Source organism: Tamandua tetradactyla, chromosome 2 (genome assembly GCF_023851605.1).
Source record: "Tamandua tetradactyla isolate mTamTet1 chromosome 2, mTamTet1.pri, whole genome shotgun sequence".
NCBI lineage: Eukaryota > Metazoa > Chordata > Mammalia > Pilosa > Myrmecophagidae > Tamandua > Tamandua tetradactyla.
Genome location: NC_135328.1, coordinates 30,156,455 through 30,165,519, shown reverse-complemented (window position 1 = coordinate 30,165,519; position 9,065 = coordinate 30,156,455). Strand labels below are relative to the sequence as shown.

General features: G+C 38.3%; 1 long non-coding RNA gene across 1 annotated transcript in view; it reads right to left on the bottom strand.

Moving 5' to 3' along the window:
* Positions 1-2,578: 2,578 nt before the first annotated feature.
* The window catches only part of LOC143659508 (uncharacterized), a 97,315-nt gene continuing 90,828 nt past the window's right edge, over positions 2,579-9,065 (bottom strand). Inside the window, exon 3 of the long non-coding RNA XR_013163582.1 lies at positions 2,579-2,819. This is a non-coding gene — a long non-coding RNA (uncharacterized LOC143659508). The remainder of the gene's footprint in view (positions 2,820-9,065) is intronic.

Here is a 9,065-nt window from a genome sequence, read left to right as displayed (position 1 = left end):
CCAGAACAATATCCTATATCATTCTCATCCATGTCTTAAATCTCTTACCATAAATGTATGCTTCCATAAACATAGTACCCTAAATATGGATAATATAACCATATCCTTATTTTTCATTTTTTAAAGAATCAGACATCATTTCATCCTGAATTCAAGATGAACCAATAGGCAGATATATCACTTAACAAATATATGGCAGGAAAATTTACCAAAAGCTTTATATTTAAAACAGATGTTCTAGTATCTGAATTGATTGAATGAAAAGATTTTAAAATCTGAAGGAGTGAAAAAAGAAGAATGGTCACTTTTCAGAAACATCTGTTACTTTATTTCAGGAGAGAGATATGTTAAAATGTTTACTTTGCTTAAAACTAATCAAGTATGGGAAAACTGATACTAAAGGAGGAAATGGAATAAAAAGAAACCCAAAGAGTCAGTTGTACACTTTGCAGCCCTGGACTAAAGGATTTCCTGATATATTAAAGACTCTATAATTGAAGAAATTGCTGATGAAACAAATTAGTACAGGGCATTTCTCCTCTGTATAAATTAAACATCCTGAATCATGGAATTTAAATTATACATGGCAATGCTGTGTCAAAACAGACTCTCCTGTTTCTCAAGCAGTTGAAAGCAACTTTAGCCCCTGGGCCTACAACATCTGGGAAACTTCTACCTTTTTTTCCCCAGTGCATATACAGACAAGAGAATATTGTTTCATATTTGCTCTTATTTAACATCTTGTTGAATTTTAATTTGTTTATAAAATTGCCATAGAGCAAAATAAAATTAAGGTCAAAGGAAACATAGTTTAAGCTTGCCTACAATTCTTCTGGGTTTATCTGGACATACATTTACCCTGGCTTCAACTTTATGCTTACTGCATGGCATTTCAGGATTATTTCAGAGGCAGTTATGATTCTTTAGTGGAATGCAGCCTCTGAATTATAGCCATTAGGAGCCAAGAAATATAAGGGTGGAAATCAGATGGGCCCTGCCTCTCAAGGTAAGGCATCCCCAGATTTAGCCTCTGAAGTCGAGAGAGGGCTTCCCAACCCCCTGTGACTAAGATGGGTTCCAGCCCTGCTTCCATTCCTCTCTTTAAGCTTGTTTGTGCCTTCTTTTGAATTGAGGTGGAACCTATTACTACAATTGCAAGACACGAGGAGACCTTAAACTTGATATGACTGTAAATATTTTGATTCTTCATTAAAAGCACCAAAGTAATTTGTACTAGAAATAATTAACTCTCTACACATAAACCATAAAGCACTGATTTTCAAATACCTCATTGTATTGGCTAATTTTAAGCAATCCTGTAACCATTTAAAAGTGCTTGGGCATAAAGGAAAGTAAATCAATAGTTAACTTGGAATATGTTCACAGGTATGTTTAAAAGCACAGTTGATATAAGATTTTAGAAACTATTTCTAAGAAGATTGTTTTTTTTAAATGACCTTGAATAACAAAAGAATATATATATATTTTAAATCTCTCAAAATAATTGGTAGACTTTTTATTCATATAAACAGATCTCAAGCTTTGAAATCAAGCCTAAAAACTAAAAATATGTCACCAAAAGAATTACTGTTTTCAAGTTCTGGATTATGGAAGTCAAAGAAAGGAAAAACGTAACGGAATATATTTTAGACACTACCTAAAAAATGCACAATTTACAAATAACTTTTTATACTGAATGTTAGTCACTAGATCACTAGAGAGATATTTGCATTTAGGTATAGATGTACCTACACAGATGGCATTTCCAAGGTCTCTCTGCAAAAGTCATTGCCTTCCTTGGCCATTGTTATAATCACTTTCTCCAGCTCTATTAAACTTTCTGCCTGAAATTATTAAAAATTTCTTTGATGAATTAGACAATTGAAAAGAAAACATTAGATTCACAATACCTTATATTACAACCATCAGCATTTCAAAAATGTTCACTGTATCTTGTGATGAATTCTTGCCATCTCCATCTTAAATTCCCAATTCAAGAATCTTCTTGAATCTTTTAAGAACGTGCCTCACATCTTTCCTTTGCACCTCCTCTCCTAGCCAGATTGGTAGCTACCTCTTTTGGGCTACTTCTACACCTTGCACATACCTTAACTACATTGTTTGACACTGAATCATACTTGATTGTTTACACACTTGTAAATTATACTATGAGATCCATAAAGATAGCAATATGCTTTTTAGTCCCAATGCATTGCAAAGAAGCTATCTTATGATAGGCTCAACATAAAAAATGTTTGATGAGTCACTGTCAGGAAGGTGAAGAAAAGCCCTGGCATATCAGTTTAGCCGATCAAGGTTCTGGAAGCATGAAAAGGATTACTTTAAAACGAATTTTGCATGGCAAGGAGGAAAGACACATGGACCTTATGACACAGAAATCGTAAGTGACCCAAAGACTGCTGAGCAGGGGGTAATAGCCATAGCAACTAGTAGCTGCTTGTACTTTAAATTTTTTGTTTATTTTTCTCTTTTCCCTTTTTGGTGCACTGTGTTTGCAAATAAATCACTTGAGTTTCTTAATAGCTCTATGAACTGAATAGTTTTTTACTGTCTCCACTTTGAAGACCAACAATAAGATGAAAAGAAGTGGGATGTTTCAAATTGTGCTGGGGATCCGCTGAAGCAAGCGGCTGAGTTTAGCAGTCAGGTATCCTGTGTGAACTGCATGGACTGGGCTCGCAGATTCCTGGTGACCAGCCCCGCTGCAGTGCGTTTAGGTCCCAGAGAAGAACACGCTGCATCCACTTGCCAATGGAGCCAGGGTGGTTGTTCAAACATGCTGCTTATGGAAGGTCTTCCTGGAGCAAACAAGAGAAGAAAAAGTTTTCTCTCAGGAAATGGCACCTGCCCTTTTTTGGGGGCCAGAGTCCCCCAAAGAAGCTCGTCTCCCTTTTGGTACTAGACACACGACACCTGAGGTGAGGATTCATTCTCCTCTCATGTGCCCTCAGAGGGTTCTGGCGGACCACAGTAATGTGAAGTCTTTGTGCAGTATCAGTGTGTGTATCTGCTTGTTCCTGACTGCTCAACTAGCTCTTGGGTCCAGCTATTATAACCAGGGGGCGTTTGAGTGGGCATATGCACATTTATAGACCATTTTCCAGGGGAGCCTCAGTTGAGCTTATTGCATTAAAGTATCATAGACTATTAGCTCACAGTCTCCTGTATTCCCAAAGATGGTCCACATGAACCCTAAACTAGGCAGTGCTGGTCACTGTAACACAACTTAGGAAAGCCTATCCTTGAATGTCCCCAAGGTCCAATTTTGGGAATATGGCAAAGACCATCTGAGAGATCTCATTTCCTAGCCTCACTGGTAGTTGGGTGTGGTTATGTGACTGAGGTTGACCAATGGGATGTGAGCAGAAATGGTACATGCAACTTCTGGATCAACTTTGTTAAGCAAACTCAGCATGCTCCACTTTTTCTATGTCCCCTTCCCATGGACCTGTCCAGTAAGCCAGCTCCAAATATGTTCTGGCTTCTTTGACCTTCAAAAATGTTGACTCTGGGCAGCAATTCTCAAACTTTTGGGCTTGTGAGCCCCTTTAAACTCTGAAAATGATTGAGAACCCCAACTTACTTTTATTTAGATGGGTAAATTTGCCATATTAGAAAGTAAAAGTAAGGAAAACTTTTTATTACAAAAAAAAATTCATCTAAAAGTAACTATAATAAAGTGATTATACAGAAATAATACAATCTAAGAAAATTACATTTTCCAAATTAAATTTCCAGTACAAAATTTAAACTATGTATTAATGTATTTAAAAATAATTACTATAAACCTGGTACAAGTTAGCATAAATAACATATTTTAATAGAAAAACCATATTTTTAAAACAAAAATATATAGGGAGAAAAGGCACATTGATTTACATGTTCACAAATCACTTAATGTCTGGCTTAATAGAAGACAGGAGGGTTCTCATTTATGCTTCTGCACTCAGTCTGTTTTAACATGTTTTGGGTGTAGTATAGGAGGGAAATCAAGCATCACAAAGATATGTAATTGTAAGAGGTAGGAGTATCATGGTAGCCTTTTCAGAAAACGGGACATTCTTCCTTTTTTTTTCCCTTTGTATGCTATATGGCAGGGGTCACATTTCATTCTTTTTCCATGTGAGTATCCCCTTATTGCAGCACCATTTTGTTGAATTACTTTTGCTTGTTTGATGTTTCGTTTGTTTGTTTGCTTAAAAGTTTGTTTTGGGGAAGGTGGGAATCGAACCTGGGTCTCCCGCATGGCAGGTGAGAATTCTACCACTGAACTACCCTTGTGCTCCCTGGACATTCTTCTGTGATACTCCACCAAATGACAAGTGGTTGTTTCTTAAGGGTTAGTTGTAATGTGAAATCTGAAGCTATAACAAGGAACTTTTCATACTCAGTGACATTAAAATCTATTAGTTCATTTTATTCTTTGAATGGATCTTTTACCCATTCATCATGTGACAATATTGGTTCACTGAATTATGTAGCTCTTTCAAATGCTGGCACATTTTATTATACAACATCAAAATATCACACCTGTTCATATAAATAAAATGTGAAACTTTAACCATAGAAAAATCTATAAGGAAGGTACTGGGACGCTGTCTAGTTGATGTCAAGTTTTCCCAAATTGTCATTTTTCCTGAGAGCTCAAATGTTATAATTGGCAACAAATATTGCCAGTTGTTTTTCTTAAAGGAATGGGCTCACTCTTTAAATTTTGATCAAATATCTGAATCTGAATAAGCATATTTGTCTTTCAGCTATTCTTTCAAGCAAAAATCATGTCTCATGAAAATTTGGCTAGTTCAGCTTGAAACTCAAAATGGCACAAGTGTTTTTCCTTATGACGAACATCTTACCATGGTGTGCAGCTTAATACATACTGCTAAATTTATCACACAGAACGTTAAAAAGTGTTGAGATATAATAAAATCAATAATTTTTCTGCTTCACCAAGGACATTTTTAAATGAAATTGTCTTTCCCCCCTACGGATATGTAGTAATAAAGAATACAATGACTACTAGTCTATGAGTATATCTTGGTGTCCCTGTCTTGTTTGTACCAGCAGTTTTACCAACTATTGCTTTTGCACCATTGATCCAAATATCTATGTAGTGAAAAAGGCATGGGATCTTTTAGTATTATTATGAAAATAGTTTTGACCTTGTGGACCCCCTGAAAGGGTCTCAGCATGGATCACAGAACATGCAATAGATTTCCCTACACTCTGCCCCAGCTGAAGTATGGGAGAAGCTAAAGGCCTTCACAGTCTTGGACATTTCCACAGTGCCCATGTGGAACTGTGATGAGGTGTTAAATGCAATATCACAATGGAGGTCCCCACAGAACCTGGACTTAAGTTTGCTGTTCTGGGTATTCTCATCTATCTAGCAGAGCTAAATTATTAGGTATGGGGGAATAAGTTCCTTACGAAACTTTTTCCCATGGCCTGGGAAGGTAGGAGGAGGAGCAGCAAGAGGCATGGGCTGGCAGTTTGCCAGAGTCCTGCAGCCGCAGGCGGCCTGGTGAGCACAGTGGGTCTTGTTCTTCCAGCGCTCCTGGAAACCTGGACTGCAAGAGGTGCTGACTTTGCCTTGGAATACTCGCACCCAAAACTTTGTAGCTACTGTGGCGCCACAGACCAAGATATAGAGGTCCATCGCTCTATTTGCCAAACATACAAAACAATTCTCCCATCCCACCTCTACCCAGAGTATCAGAGGAAGTGAAATGCAGGGGCAATGTCCTGTACCATCATAGTCAGCTCTGTAGCCACTGCCCCCGAGGGCTAGAAAAGCCACTTCAGGGTCCCTGTTGGCCTCACTTGTAGAGCAGCACTCTCATGATAGCAAGTGTAGCTTGCTTCAAAGTAATGGACATACTAGGGAAACGGGAGAGGCTGATTCTGAGCCCATTTGAGGTTAGGGACAGGTTTGTGGTATAATTCTGATGGCTTCTTCACTTTCCTTGTTGCTACCTTAGGATTCAGTTTCTTTGGGTCTACTGTCAGCTACTACTCATCTTTCTGTGCTTTTAGCTTCTGAAAATTTGTTGTAATTTTACTCTGAGTCAGCTCTGGGATGGTAACATAAGACCTCTCTTTTTCCCAGGGTCACAATGGCTGTGACAAGTGTGTCATATTTCATCTCTAGATGAGGACTCAGAGCCACTGTCCAAAGCTGTGGAGTTTGTCCATTTGACAAAGGTACCCAGCCAGGGCATAAATGGGGCCTGACACCCACTCTCCTCTGTTCCCCAAGCCATACTCCCACAGAACTGGGCCTGTCAGTGAGGGCATCTTTTTACAATCTGTCTCCACAGAGCACAGACATTTTTCTAGATCATGCAAAGATGCTATGGTGTAGGCTAGTTGTGGCCCTATCAGGACTGACCACAGCCCAGCCAGAGTCCTGTGGGTGATATTTTCTTTTCATGGCATGCCTATTTGTGTGCCCCTAGGTAGAAGAGCTGTCTTTAAGGCCTTTCAGATACTAGTCTACTTGTCCATTCTCTTCTTGCCCAAAGCGGCACCTGTACAGGATTCAGAAGGAATGGCCAAGAGCTGTATTTCATAGCTGCTGGAAAACTGGGCTGCCCTCCCTTTACCTGCTAAATTCCAGGGTAATCTACTTGTACCCACACCTAATGTATACCCTCTGCTTCAGAAAAAAGAAGGCATTTATTCTGTGTGAAATTGGAAAGGAGAATCTGAGAAGACAGAAATGAATACACAGCTGATAAGCACTGAGTATGCTCTGGGGAAGACCATGTGCGTGAGTTTGCTAATGTGGTTTTGTTCTTCCCAGGGCCAGATGGCTCACGCTATGATAAAAGCATGCACAGTCCTGGCAGTGAGAACTCTTGCTGCTGCTGCAGGTCCTGCTGGGTGACCCTTCCTCCAGAGCTGTCATTCTCACTCAGAATCTGATACGCATATTTCTTTACCTGCCAGTTCAGGTCTAAGAGTGCTAATAGCATCTCACACTTGTCTCTCAGTGCCTCCAAATCTCTATGTGCCACCAAATTCCTAGGTTCCCTTCATTGTGGCCTATGTATATAGTTCTTCATTAAAAAGGATTTTCAAAATTCCACCTGGTAAGGATGAAACCAATCAGGTAGATAGTAAGGTAATTCAGGATACAGGAGTAAGGAGGACATTGTGTGTATTTTAGAACCTCGTATACTCTTTAAGACCCAAAGAAGAAAGGTTTATTTTGTCCATAACCTAAATTTTCTGTAGCACATAATCTAACTCAACCTATCTGTACAGATCATTTAAACAATCCAAACACAGGGAGCCCAGAGTAAGAATGAGGGCCTTTAATCCTGTATAGCTTAATGTAATGCCTGGATATATCCCAGAGTATATTAAATAGATAATCAAAAACTATTGGCAAAGTCCCTTGAGGCATGGGTGAAAAAATATGGAACTATTAAACTTTACTATCAGGGAATCCCTTTATACTGTGTCAAACGTTAGGGACACCCAAATCAATAGGCCAAGCCCTTGATCTTGAGGCTAATTGTTGTGATGTGCTTTGAAATGTATTGCTTTTTTTGTATATAAGTTACTTTTTTTTTTAATGGAGAATCTTGTAAAACTTTATTGAAAGACACTAGTTATTGTGTATCCATAAAAAGCATTCATAATGCTATTTACTTCTGGGGAGAGAGAAAAAGAAATGGGATCTAAGAGAAAAGGGTACTTCATTTGCATGTGTAGTGTTATCTTTTTTTAAAAGGCAAAATTTTCACCAAAACTTGACAGTGATAAATGTGACAAAACATCTATGTGTGTTGTATTATGTGCTAGACTTCTCTTTATGTTTGAAATATTTCATTACATATACCTTTGTATATAGGTTACTTTTCACAAAAAAAGAAAAAAGTAATTATGATGATAAATACATAGTTATTAAAACAAACCACAAATAGGAGGAGAAAGAAGAAAAACGCACCACCACAGTAGAGTAGGAGTCATAAATATAAGTTATTCTTCACTTCGCTTTCCAGCTGCCGCAGCTTAGCCAGTCAGCATTGCTAGTAGCCATTCTGCTCAAAAAGCCCTCAAACCGCGCCCCTCTGAGGCCTCATCAAGGTGATTTAAGGGTAGACATTAGTAAGGCCAATGAAATCTCTGGTTATATGCAAACTTTAGCAAAGCAACCAGAGGTATTTTCAACAAAGTATTTAATTTGGATTTGATGAAACTGGATGTGAAAACAGTCATGCCAGAAAAGTTAGTGAAATCTTGAAGCTCACATAAAAATGGGGTGACACGGCCTAACTTTCATAGAAACTCAGGAACACTGATAATACTCTGGGAATAGAAATAGGACCAGATTTGCCATGGCTTGAAAATGACATTTGATAACAGCTTCTCAACACATGCAGGAAAGGAAAGTGGAAAAATGAAGTCTTTTTACAAACAGGTGCAAATAAAACATGGCATGATACTCACTTTGATTTTGCCGGGTCTGCCCTTGCATTTGAAGGGCTGGCAGTTTGACCAGTTGACAACTGACAGGGCTGAATTGAATCTGAGAAGGAAAGTTTGCAGCTAGACAGTGTATGCCAGTATCGATGATGGGCAGGAATTTGGAGTTTTGTTCAAGAGTTTGTAAAAGAGTATATAAAGACCTTATTTGATACTCAGTTTGGACATCAAGCATCAACTATTGATACTGCAGCTAAATATTCATCAATCCCACTGCTTCCTTAGCTGTAAAAAATCAATAACTCTGCTTTCATTGGAACAGACCTGGAGGACTTTTATGAAATTTTTGCTAACTCATCTGGAATTGGAGACTTAATCTTATTGCAGAAAACTCTGAGTATGGATACTAGGCCTGATTATATTTCCATTTTTTTTTCCCCAAGAGGGTGAAAAAATCGAGGGGTGATCAGAACAAGAATATTTAGATAATTACTTGTCTCCTTACTTCTGGTTAAATTGATTATCCACTCACATTATTTAAATGTATTTATCTGTAAAAATGCTGCCAGTCAATAATGAAACAGACCTTTGCTAAACCTGTGAGGAAA